General features: G+C 43.8%; 1 protein-coding gene across 5 annotated transcripts in view; it reads right to left on the bottom strand.

Annotated features, from left to right (window-relative positions):
- The window catches only part of PDGFA (platelet derived growth factor subunit A), a 75,440-nt gene that overhangs the window by 37,086 nt on the left and 25,321 nt on the right, over positions 1 to 13,033 (bottom strand). The gene's annotated exons all lie outside the window — the stretch shown is intronic.

Genomic DNA, 13,033 nt, shown 5'->3' with positions numbered 1-13,033 from the left:
TAACTGCTCTAACCACAAAACTTCAGGATGCAATTCAGGCCTGGAGGCCAGAGATTATTTCCATAATGAATAAACTCTCAAGCTCCAATCAGAATCATCTTTTTTTTTCTTTCTAGAATGGTTGGATATTTGCTACGAGAAGGATTCATACTCACCTGTAGTATGCCATGTTACATTAAAAACAATAAAAATCAAAACATAAAAGTCAAAAACGACAACATGAAAACATAAACAAGACCACAGGGCAAGCAATTTTGTGCGGGCTCTGAAACAGTCATATCTTAACCGGCTAGCTGGGATGCTACCGCTGAAAACGTGCTACAATGGAAAGAAGCACTTATTATTATTAATAATCATTTTTACTATTATTTATTAAATTTGCATACCATCCTTCACCCACAGATCTCAGGGAGGTACACGGCATAAAAACACAATATAAAAACACAAAATGCAGAATAAAAACAAAACAATAACCCTCTTTCTCACAACCACATTTTGAATAAAATAGGATATTAATCAGCCAAAGGCCTTGTTGAAGAGGAACCTTTTCACCTGCCATCTAAAGGTTTATTAAAAAACAAAAAAACAAAAATAAAAATAAAGGTTTATAAGGACGGCACCAGGCAGGCCTCTCTGGGGCAAGCATTCCACTAGCAACGGAAGAAAAGGCCTGGGCCATATGTCACACCAAGACAAGCCTGGGCTTAGCGCAAATGTGCCCGCTCCCAGAAATGTGCTTGCAGCTGCTTTGATCCTCCCCAGGTCTTCCGTGCCTATCTATTTCCTGTTTTTCAGCTTGCGGTTAGTCTGGAGAGACCTGAACCACAAGCCTGGATTCCTACAGCATGCAATGCCAAACCTTAGTCCTAGCAGACCAGCGAGCAGCAAAGCATTTGCAAAGGGCTCTCCAGGAACCTATGCACTGGCTCACCGTAGCAGAGCATCACTCCTTTGCTTTCCTTGTCCCATGAGACTAGGGCCCTTCAGGATTTAACCTCCTTCCATCGGGCCTGTAAGACAGAGCTATTCCGCCTGGCCTTTCATTCAGCTTGATCTTTTATTTCCCTTCTCTTCCCTCCTGCTCCCCTTTTATGAAGATCCACTCTGAGACCCCACAGCTAATTCTCCCCTGGCCTCCTCGCTGGCCCAAGTAGGACCAATTCAGCCAGCTAGCCCTGGGGATTATCTAATTGATTTTTGAATTTTATTGTTATTCATGTTTTTATACTGTATTTTATGCTGCTTTTATAATTAAATGTTATAAGTGTTTTAAATTTGTTGTTAGCCACCCTGAGTCCGGTTTTTGAACCGGGAAGGGCGGAGTATAAATAAAAAATTGTTGTTGTTGTCAATTACCCCAGCAGCTTTGCACTCATGGGACAAAGCACTGGAAGGTGGGAATAGGTTTGCTTCTTCGTAATGGCTAATTGTGAAGAAGATGCTCTAAACCAGGGGTCGGCAAACTTTTCCGCCAGCAGGCCGGATCACCTGCACGCGTGAGCATGCACACGCCTGCCGATCTTTCCCCGCTGGCTTTCGGAGCCATGGCGGGGGAGAAGGCAGTGTCTGTGGCTTCCTATTGGCTGCAGGAGCTTCCTGCAGCCAATAGGAAGCTGTGGCTGCGTCCCAGAAGTCAGTCCCTGCACAGAGCTAAACCGGTGCATCGCGTTGGTTTAGCTCCATGGGGGGACTGACTGAGCGGCTGCCAAGGGCCGGTTTAACGACCCCCCCCAAGGCCATATCTGGCTCACAGAACATAGTTTGCCGACCCCTACTCTAAACATTTTCCTTTATCTTGTAGGATGTAGCATCATAGAAAGCAGTCAAAAAGTGGACACACAGGGAGATGTTACTCCAGCCAGGAGAACTTCCTGTGACACTGGTCTGGTCCTCCCCCCCTGCGTGACCAGGCAGATGGGTATGAGCCTGTGAGACCCCATAAAAGGGCTGGTCACATCTTCCTCTCCTGATACTTTTGCTGTCTGCTGGCTCTCAGCCAGCAGCACATGGGCTCAATCCCCACGTGGGATTAACCCACACTTTCTTCTGTAGCTACAAGCTAAAGCCTGCCTTCAGGGAACCTACTGTGAACTGAATGTAAGTAAACTTCTCATTACTTTCAAGAGAAGACTGTTGTGTCTTTATCCTTTTTAAGAGGGAATTAAAGGGGAATTGACCAGGAACAAATCCAATCTGGACAAGCTAGACTGGATGCCTTAACTCAAGAGATTCAAATGAATCTACCAATTAGTTTCCTGCAATATACAGGGGAATGTACTCTGCTACAAGCTCACTAGGCGTGAGTGAGGAAGAATAATATTTAATCAATATATCCTCTCCTGCTATCCACAACATTCCCAAATATCTCATTATTTAAAAGGCCCAAAGACTTTCTTTTTCACCTTGCAGCTATTTGTCCAGTAACCCTGACTCCTCCACCCCATTAAAAAGATGTCATCACAGAGAAATACACAACAGAGAGAACATTCTATCCCCTGCCCATGTTTTTGCATGGAGGTTGGGAACGGGATATGAGATTGTAGCTGTTTGGGGATATTCTGTGCACCGCTATGCAACTGCATAGCGGATAGGGTGCATCTAAACCTTCTGGCTCTGTCAGTACTCTCATGTGCTCTCACAGCCGCCACACCACCCCCGGGGGAAAAAGAGAAAATAATGGAGTGAGCCTATGAACATGCAACACTTCCCCGAATATACGGACAAAGAAGGTGAGGCCAGGAAGCACAACTTCTTCTCCCTCTCCACACAGTCATAATCATACGAATAAGAATAATTTATTATTTAGACCCCACCCATCTGGCTGGGTTTCCCCAGCCACCCTGGGCGGTTCCCAACAAAATATTAAAAACACAGTCAAACATCAAACATTAAAAACTTCCCTAAACAGGGTTGCCTTCAGATGTCTTCTAAAAGTCAGATAGTTGTTTATTTCCTTGACATCTGATGGGAGGCCATTCTACAGGGTGGGCGCCACTACTGAAAAGGCCCTCTGAACGGAAATGTGTGAAAAAGCTTGGCTGTTATTGTATGGCCTTTTGCCTGCACAATTTACTCTCCCACCCATACACACACTTGTGATCATTGATACTAGTCAACTGATCAGAATACTTTACACTCCTGAGAATACCCCATTTATTTATGTCAAAATAAATTTAGGTTTAAGGCAACAACTAATGCCCTGCAATTCAGGAATCCCAGCTAAAGCATCAGCTAAAGTAACAGATGACCATTCAACCTCTGCTTAAAAACCTATGAAGGAAATGTTTTGGACTACTAGGTCACTGATGTGCCACAGATATGCTAAGACAGGCTGGCTAGTAAACATTTTCTATGGGCAACTAACTTTTGCAGGCTTATTTGCAAGGCTCTTATGCAACCTGTCCATAACGTAGGAAATGCCAGCTTCCATATGAAAGCGCACAGAGTTCATGAAAGCCTACAGATTCAGCCTTGTTCCTGCTTCCATCAGCAGCCTACGGTAAACTTTACAGAAGAACAGGGTGTTCGTGGCAATCCCTCCCAAGAGATGCCAGCCTGCAAATTTACTTGTTTAAAAATGTACTTGTTTAGACAGGTATTTGCATACAACTCTCCATAAAAGCTGGGTTTTATGGAACTTAGTGGCACGATTACAGCATGTTACGCTGTTTTACATGAGATTCATGTTTTTTATTGTTCTGTGAGTGGCACAAAACACTCTGGTCTTCCTTTTGGAAGGGCAAGTCAGAAATACTGCATTAAACACAAGTGTGCATTTTTTTCTTGTCTCTTTAATGTAGATCAGATGGGTAAGACTGTCTTTCTTATAGGGAAGGCTCATCTACATCTAGCCTGACATTCTGTTCTCACAGAGGCTAACCAGATGCCCGTGAGAAGCCCGTGAAGCAGAACATGACTGCGGCAGCACTCTCCTACTGTTGCCCCCCAGCGACTGGTACCCTGGGGAAATAATACACAAACCATTGTGTTTGGTAACCATAATGACTAATGGCCATTGGTAAAGGTAAAAAAGGTAAAGGACCCCTGGACAGTTAAGTCCAGTCAAAGGCGACTATGGGGTGTGGCGCTCATCTCGCTTTCAGGCAGAGGGAGCCAGCGTTTGTTCACAGACAGCTTTCCAGGTCATGTGGCTAGCAGGACTACACTGCTTCTGGCACAACAGGGCACCATGATGGAAACCAGAGCGCAAGGAAACACTGTTTAACTTCCTGCTGCAGAGGTACCTATTTATCTACGTTCACTGGCGTGCTTTCATGACTTACCCACTTTTAAAGTCATGCAAGGTAGTGACCACTGGGGGCAAATTCCATAGTTTAACTATGTGTTCCGCAAAGAAATACTTCCTTTCATCTGCCCTACATCTGTCCCCAAGGCCGCTTTTAAGTCCTGAGGGTTTCCTCTCATCCAAAAGACAACTTAACCCCACAATGCTACTCCTGGAACTGAGGAAGTGCATAAATATATGAAGATGGGACACTATACCTTTAAAGCACATCCCCCCCTCCACAAGAATTCTGGGCAGTGTAGTTTGTTAAGGATATGGTATGTATGCATTTGAAAGTTCCTGCTTTTCCAGCCAATGAGATTTATTTTTTTTAACTGGAGGGGTTGGGGATTAAACTATGGACCTTCTACATGCACAGCATGTGGTTCTACCTCTGAGTTATGGGCCCTCTCCAAAACAAACAGTTAATAGCAGTGCGGAAGTGTGCATTTATCCAATGTACAGTTATCAAGGAGAGTGTTGAACAAACAAACTCTTATCAACACACATCCGGGGTCACTTGAGGCAGATTTCAGAGGCAGCAACACCCTTTTAGAAATGAGTGGGGCCGCCCTTCTTGTTTCTGGAGCTTCAATATTTGTGGCCAACTCACTCTCTCTACACATCGAGGACTTTTTATATACAATTAAATGGGCTCTGAGGTTTGAAACCTAACAACATTTTTATGATGCATGAAACACAATCACCAAAATCCACTGGTGTGTTTCCTTGCAATATAGCCTTTGAAAGTGGGCTATATATTTGATCCTCACAAGATGATGACTTTCTCCACTCCCATGAATGAGATCACACCCACATTTGTCCTCCCACCCTCATGAGTGGTGTTCATTAGTTCCAAGATGCACAGAAGTATATTCAGCAATCATAGAGGGCAATTTGGATCCCAGCCAAAGCTTATCGAACCCAGTTCAAACAGATAAAATTCTCAGTAGCCATGCATCTTTCCACTGGTCCATATCACTCAACTGAAATCCAGGCACACCTCAGTGTTTGATACTGCAATGCTGGTCTTTGACAGGCTGTGCTTAATAAAATTGGTTCTGTAGAACCATCCAGGTTGTTCCACATTTCAGCCTCCAATATTGATCAAATTGTTAAGCCTTCTAGGCTCAGAAGAATACAGTGAAGGACTGGAGGACAGCAGATACTTTTAGCACAATTCAGTTAAGCACGGAAGAGGATATTTGCAATCAATTTGGAATCAACACTGGCTGCCTCTTAGCCATCAATCCCAGTTTTAAGATTCTGCTACTTGCATACAAAGCCTTAAGTAACTCTGGAGTAGGGTACCTGAAAAACAGTCTTCCTCTATTCCAGGGGTCAGCAACCTTTTCCAGCCGTGGGACGGTCCACCGTCCCTCAGACCGTGTGGTGGGCCGGACTATATGCCCCACAAATAACCCAGAGATGCAATTTGAATAAAAGCACACATTCTACTCATGTAAAAACACCAGACAGGCCCCACAAATTACCCAGAGATGCATTTTAAATAAAAGGACACATTCTACTCATGTAAAAACACATTGATTCCTGGACTGTCCGCGGGCCGGATTGAGAAGGCAATTGGGCTGCATCCGGCCCCCGGGCCTTAGGTTGCCTACCCCTGCTCTACACTGCCTGCTAAGGTGCAATATGATTGGCTAATGCAACCCAGGTGGTTTTGCCACAGCCTTATTATCTGCTTGTAGTTAACACAGAAGCAGGGCTTTCTCACCAGTGGCCCCAGTGTTGTGTAATGCCCTCTCTGCTGAAACAACAGCATCTCTATCAGCGTTGGCATTCCACCAGCTGCTGAAGAAAACTGCTGCTTACGCAAGCATCCTATGCCCTCGAACACCCTGAAGCCCAAATCCGGGGCTCCATCTTCCCATTTTTCTTATCACAAGAGCACAGCGGCCATTTTGGTTGCTGTGATCTCGCACTGCAGTTCCCCCCACAAGTACTTTTTCAGGCACAGCACAAAAAATACGCATTTTGGGGCACTGTGCAAGATCACAGCCCTGAAAAGCACTTTTTTGGAGGGGGGGCAAAACTGCGTACGATCGTGGGTGGAGTGGAGAAGACAGGACCTCAGTTGTCGAACAGGAGGTGGGCACACACTAGAAAGCCAGTATGGCATAATAGTTATAGCATGAACAGTTGAGACCTGGTTTCAAATCCTCATAAAGCTCATTGGAGTACCACGGTCCCCCTATGATCTCTCAGCCTAATCCACCTCAGAGAATTCTTGGGAGGATGAAGAACTATTTACATGGCCTTCAGATCTTTGGAAGAAGAAAAAATAGGATGTAAATATGAGAAATATATAAGAAGGTGGACTTTAATTCTGGCAGATTTTCAGAATGAAAGCCTGGAAGGCAGTGCCTTGTGATGTTTAATTATCATTGCACAGCACCTAGCATAAATTTGATGATTGCAGCTCCCCCTCTGCACAGTAACAATGCTGCCTCTATAAACTCTTCTGACTTTTTTTTATTAAAAAAACCCTCAAATAATTTGAGAACAAGAAGAAACTCGTTGGGTTTTCCTTTTCAGCCTCTCTGTTGCAGAACCAATCTTTTACAGAGAGCCTTAACCTTTCAGAGTGGCATCTGAAACAACTGCAGACTCTGGGACTGCATCCAGACATGTCCTGTTCCTTAAATAATCCAACCACATGGTTCAACGTCCATGAGAAAAAGCAAAGATAGAAAACTTGGCATTTTGCTTATCGGAAGACAATGAAGCAGTTGAGGAGACTGGCCAGGCAACCGAAAGCTAAAATGCGGGGAAAGAGATGGGAGTGAAATTAGCAAGATGCCAGCGCATTAAGAGCTCTTATTATCAATGTTGTGGTTTGCAAAAATGCCATTTGCAGCAAAATGGGGAATTTCAACATGATGATGCTCAGGGAATGCAACTGGCTGAGACTGGCTGTGGGCTCAAATCCGATTATCTTGATGCACAGAAGTTCCATAGGGGAAGTTGAGACAACTTGGTAGCAGTTTGTAAGTAAAATGAGAAACTAACAAGAAGCCTGAATGTATGTATCTTGTGGGGGAAACCAAACCCTTGTGATTTCTCAAACGTATCTTGTGATTTGGGGGAGCTGATTCATCATGTTGAACACTTTCAACACCTGATCACCCTCAAGTGGGTGGAAGGCTGACTCATCATGCGATATGTTTATAACATGATAACGGGATCATTTATATCTGGAGCACTAAAGCAGCCAGAATAAAAAGCATGCATGATGCAGCAAAAAAAAAAAAAAAAAAATTATTGAGAAGTGAAGCAGGAGCCAATGGAGAGAACAAAAAAAATACTATTGTCATTTTATATGCTGGCCATTAACCACACGTATCCTCTGGGCAGTTCACAAAAAAAAAAGGAAGAGCAATCTATTATGAAACAGAATAAGGCAATATGAGTAAGGCTGATACAAATATCCACATAAAACAGCATCAACAGCAAAAAAAAGCCTTCTAAAAATCATTAAAACACAGCTAAAAATAGTATGGATTAAAGCACAGTTGCACTGAAGCATAATTTAAAAGGATCAAAGGGTGTGAATCTGGATGGACTATTGAACAATTGAGAAAGCTGGTATGTGGTTAGAAAGAAAGATTAGGGCTGGAATAAGCTTGTGTTCAAATCCCTGCTCAACCATGAAGCTACTAGCTGCATAATTTACTTATATGGTTGCTGTTTTTGCCACGACACCTCAGTGCAGCCTGCCATTATTTTAAACAAATAAACACAGACGGACATTAAAACCAGCATTCAAACAAAAAAATAATAATAATCGACCTGATCCTGTGGGATCTGCTAATGTTCTTAAGAGCCTCTGCCGGCCAGTGTAGTTGATACTGAGGAAGATAGACCAGTGTTGTGACTCAGTGTAAGGCAAAGTTACCTATGGTGACTGTGAGAACAGGCTGCTAAGACTAGATGGGACCGTTGGTCTGACCCAGGAGGGCTGTTCTTATTATCTTTCTGTTCATTCATTCCCCCACCTTTTTCTCCAAGGAACTCAACGTGGCATGCATCGTTTTCCCTCCCTCCTAATTTAATCTCAACAACAACCCTGTGAGGTAGGTTAGGCTGAGAGGAAGTGACCGGGCCCAAGGTCACTCAGTGAGTTTCATGGCCAAGTGAGGACTTGAGCCCTAGTCTCCCAGGTCCTAAGCTAACAAGCTAACCGCTATACCCCGCCAGCTCTCAACAAATTACTTGCATGTAATTAGAATTGCAGAGGGCAGAACTGCTTCCTGATACAGTCAGTTTAGGTTTAGTTTATTCTCTGGCTGACAGCAGTTCTCCATAGTCTTTCCCCAAACCAGGTACCTGAACTTTTCCCCATCTGGAGACAGCAGAATTGGGAGTTTTCTGCATGAAAAGCAATATTAAAAGGGTCCCATCCAGCTCTACAATTCTATGAAAAGAGACACAATAACTCGAGCAAAAAGACAAAAGAAGCCATGCTGGGTCAAGGATGGTAGGGTGCCACGTGTTGAACAAAGCTGAATGGAAGGGGAGGAAAAGACAGGCTGGGTGCTGAAGCCACAGAGTCACAGTTTTACATTAAGATGGGAATGGGGTGGGAAGACAGATCTATTTCTATTAGGTGCTGCTAAGGGACGCGGGTGGCGCTGTGGGTTAAACCACAGAGCCTAGGACTTGCCGATCAGAAGGTCGGCGGTTTGAATCCCCGCAAAGGGGTGAGCTCCCGTTGCTCGGTCCCTGCTCCTGCCAACCTAGCAGTTCGAAAGCACGTCAAAGTGCAAGTAGATAAGTAGGTACCACTCTGGCAGGAAGGTAAACGGCGTTTCCGTGCGCTGCTCTGGTTCACCAGTCATGCTTGCCACATGACCCGGAAGCTGTACCTCGGCTCCCTCGGCCAATAAAGCGAGATGAGCGCCGCAACCCCAGTGTTAGCCACGACTGGATCTAATGGTTAGGGGTCCCTTTACCTTTACCTTAAGCAGGTTTCAGACTGCACCTAAGCCTGTCCCATGAATGCTGGGACTAATGCAGAAAAGGGGGCAGATCCCACACTTCTGAAATATAAATCCACCCATTAGTAACACACATAGGCTAGGACGGTACCTTACAGCGAGTAAGACCCTTAGGCCCATCTCACTACTGTCTACTCTACACTAAAAGGCAGGAGCTCTCCAAAATTTCAGCCAGCAGGTCTTCCCCAGTTTGGAGAAGCTGGGGATTGAGACTAATGGAATGAAAAACAGTTTATCTACCACAGAGCTATGACCTCTGACTCAACAGGGGAGATAAGCTTCCCTGAAAGACCCATGCCTACTGATCTTTACCTGCGAACCACAGCTGTAGGCCAGCATGCAAAATGCTCTAGGGTGTTATGTTCAAGCTGGATCTCTATGTGCAGCAGAATTTGATGGGAACCAGGTAGCAGAATGTGCTTTGGTACTTCAGAATCATATTATTTGGAACACCAGTTGATATTTGAGACTAAAATTGAAAATCTCTCCTTAGCTGGCTTCTTGAAGGGTGGTTTTGTTTTTTTGGATAATGTGAAGTAGCATTTTTTTTAAAATGTATTCAGTGTGAATTCATCAGGATTCTAGTACCTCATTTCATGACATTTGAAGCTCAGGTTTCAGTTAAAGCAGGGCAACTGTGATGCCCAAAGGGTATTACCGTTATTAGTCATTTAATTTATTGCCCACCCTCAGGCCCCAGGGCAGGTGAGAACAATGTAAAACTCAGCACTGAAAACAGATTAAAAGGAACAGGTCAGAAAAGTAGGGTGGGTCCTAAAAATATACAATTCAGTTATCAGAGGCCAAGATAAACAACATTCGCCGAAAACTGTACTTTGAAGGTGCCAGACCCACCTCTGTACTGAGGGAATTTCATAACTGAGAGGATGCCAGAGAATGGCCTCTTCTGGGCCGCCAACACGCAAATTTCTGAGGGCAGTGGAAATATCAAGAGTCCCCTCTGCTGATCTTAATATCCAAGGGGGCCTGTAGGGAAGGAGGTGTTATTTCCAATATCTGGGGCCTAAGTCACTTGGGGTTTTAAACACTAATGTGAGCATTTGAACTGGGCCTTGAACTGGACCTGGAACAACCAATGCAGCTCTTTTAAAAGAGGGTAGACTTGGACCACACCTCCTAATGCAGCATCTTTCATTGTTGAACTGCTCTTACAACCACCAAGTTCCTTCCAGTGTTTAGCCTCCATCCATCTCCCGGTAGACAAAAAGCCACATCTTCCTGTCCTGCCCCTCTGAGTAGGTGGATGGACGTTTGCATGCCTTATTTTTATTCGTGATGAACAGATAGGAGAGTCGGCTGCAGCTACACTACATTCCCATGGCCTATTTTTCTTTCAGAGCTTCTGCAAACACATTAAAGGAGAATGGGTAACATGCATTAAAAATTGCCAAGTGGGTGGCCGTCAAGAAAATGAAGAGCAAAAAGGAAAACAAAATCAATTACACTCTGCTGGTTAAGAGAGCATGTAATGATCTCCCTGTTTCTCTGCCTTTTTGCTGTCCTAAAACTTTGCACCTCCAGCCCTTCTTACTTTTAACCCATCCGCATGCAGATTTCACAAGGCCTTTGTATTAGGTCATGCCCTGTTTGGCGTCTGACTTATGTTAACAGCAGAGCTCACACCCAACAGCTCGGTAAACAAACCAACCCCTTTCCTTTTACTTTCTCGAGGAATCACACCCAACCAGAGCCTGCGGTCATGAAATCATTTCATGCCTCAGGTGTACAGTAAGATGAATAGACGCAAGCCAGGTGCCTGCAGTACCTTTAAAACGAACCACGTGACTCTCCTGGGGTGGAATGCATCATTGTGTTGTCGTTCTCGTTTCAAAACAAGTTGTGGTTTTGCTGTCAACATGCATGCAAAATTAACTGCCCCTCCAGTCCGTAGTAAGCCATGACTTATACGCCTTTTCTGAGCAAGTCTTATTATTTTAAGACTTTACCTAATTGAATGTATGCTTTAGTTGATTGCTCATCTGCATTTAAACTTTAAAAAAAAAAGCAGCGTGGTAGCACTGACCTCATGTAGCTCCCATAAACCTGATGTGTTTACCATGGTCTCCATTTCTCACGTTTATAAATTCCTCACCTGTAGCCATACAGGTAGATTTCTGGAGCAACTCGATAAATGAATGTGATGCCATCTTTGTTTCTTTAACTCATTTCTGTAGCAAGAGACCTGTATTTGTTTTGTTGTTAATGTTACTCTATTGTAAGATTTAGACTGTACAAAACTTGATGAACACATTTTTTATATTAAAAAAATACAGATCTTTTGGACAGTGTCTCTTATCATTGCTAACTGGGGCTGAGGGAGCTGGACACTGAACTGGACTCCAACGTAGGATTTGAAAGATGGAAGGGGGGAAAATATGTGCCATCACGCCTGTGGTTTGCTGTGTACTTCACCAGGAGAGGAGCAAAAAAAAAAAACCCTTGAATTGGTGGTGGTGCTTGCAAGCAATAGCAAAACAATAAAAGTTAAAACACTTCAAAAGCTAGCACCATGTGGATTTGAATTTACAACGTCCTACAGGAGCAACTTAAAACAACAGTTAGATTTATAAAAAGGGTTACTGGTTTTAAACTAAGTCAACATAAATAAATGCCTTTTTTGAGATGCTAAAAGAAACATGACTTAAACATACAGCTTAATAATAAACTCCTTCTCAGAGGGTCATTTTTAACATTTCACAGAATCATAAAATTGTAGATCATCTAGTCCAACTCCTTGCAATGCAAGAATCTCAACTAGATCGTACATGACAGATGTCTATCCAACCTCTGCTTTAAGAACATCCACGGAAGGAGAGTCTACCACCTTCCGAGGGAGTCCGTTCCACGGTCAAACAGCTCTTACTGGGAGAAAGTTCTTCCTGATGTTTAGCCACAATCTCCTGTCTTTTAACTTGAATCCACTGGTTCAGGTCCTATTCTCTAGAGCAGGTGAAAACAAGCTTGCTCCCTCTTCCATGTGAGAGCCCTTGAGATATGTGAAGATAGCTATCTCATATCCTCTCCATCCTCTCTTCTTCAGGCTAAACATCCCCAATTCCCTCAACTGTTTGGTTTCCAGACTCTTGATCATCTTGGTCGCCCTCCTCTGCACACGTTCCTGCTTGCCAATCTCCTTCTTAAATTGTGGTGCCCAGAACTATACAGTCCACAGCAGTATTCCAGCTGTGGTATTACTACATAGTAACTTCAATAGGCATGGCACAATGGAGAAGAACAGCCAAAACGAAACCAAAAACCCAGGCGCTGCCCCAATGAGCTTATAATCCGTATCAAGCCAGCCTCAAAAATAATCAAATGCCCTTATCTTCAGCCCCCCAATTACAATTGGGTCCTATCAGTTAACTAACTAGAGCGTCCATGAACTTGTCTAGTGATTAACGCTCACAGCCCTTATTAATAGTTATCCACACACTGTTAATTATATCATCTGCATGTGTTTCATATGCAGAATTAAATTTTTGAGTTTCAAAAGTAATACATGATGCAATCCTCACTTGGCCTTCACTCTTACTTTCTCCCCAAACCCCAGAACTCAGAGCAAGATGGGCCTTTGGGCCTGATCCAGCGACTAATGTTCAGTTGGGAATCTAGCCCAGTGGTTTTTAAATTACAGTTCTGGAGTCTCCTTTGAAGTAAATGGGACTAGAAAGTGGTTTTGATCTTAAATAGCCTTTAATGATCCACTGCA

Source organism: Podarcis filfolensis (assembly GCF_964270895.1).
Source record: "Podarcis filfolensis genome assembly, chromosome: 14".
Classification (NCBI taxonomy): Eukaryota; Metazoa; Chordata; class Lepidosauria; order Squamata; family Lacertidae; genus Podarcis; species Podarcis filfolensis.
This window is presented reverse-complemented; position numbering and strand designations above follow the sequence as displayed.